Raw genomic sequence first — 878 nt, forward strand, 5'->3', positions numbered from 1 at the left:
TGTGCGGAGGATGACGAAAGGGGATGCGGGACAGATCTGACGGTCCCGCGCGTCCAGATCGAGCGGATCGGGTTGGACCGGTCGAAACTTGCGCCGGTGCGCTGGCGCAGAGTACTGCCCTTCAAAAAAACAACAATACACGGCGCCGCTGGCAATTCTTTCATAAACATGACAAGTCCCTCACAAATGCATGGCAATTTTAGTTTTTTCTTTTTGGCATGGCAACTAGGGCATTTGCTGTTAATTCTCCCCTAGAGAACGTTCGGCAGATAAACGGGTCCTTCCATTTATGAGTGCACGCAATGTACGTGGTGATAGTGCTATTGAGATTATGATGATGTTAGGTGCCTCGAACCCTGGCCCCCCTTTATGAAGGAGGACAAGGCCTACGGTTACACGCTTTGCTAACCGACCTAGAGTACGGATCAGACGAGGGACCTCTTGACTTGCATGCCAAGGCGAGAATCTTTTTTTTTTTTAGAATCTCACAAAGCTTTATTACTGAATCATAATGTTCATAGGTACAAAAAGAAGATCGCCGGGTTGTCCTAGCCAAGTGTGTCGGCCAAACCCTAAAGATAACGCATGCTTTGCGAGATTATGGGCCTCCGTATTGGAGGTCCTATACTCATGAGTAAACGAACATGAAATAAAGGTAGTTGCTCTAGTCTTGATTTCCTCGACAATGGCTCCAAATTCTGCTGAGCTTCCCTGTCTGATTGCATCTACCACCACCTTGCAATCGGAGGCAACAAGTAAATGGTTGATATAGAGATCTTCTGAAAGTGCTAATGCCTCCCGAACAGCTAGTGCTTCTAGCACTTGGGGGTTGTGCAGTCCTCTGAAAACGAGAGCTGACGCTCCCATGAACAAACCTC

This window comes from Triticum aestivum, chromosome 1B, assembly GCF_018294505.1.
Source record: "Triticum aestivum cultivar Chinese Spring chromosome 1B, IWGSC CS RefSeq v2.1, whole genome shotgun sequence".
Lineage (NCBI taxonomy): Eukaryota > Viridiplantae > Streptophyta > Magnoliopsida > Poales > Poaceae > Triticum > Triticum aestivum.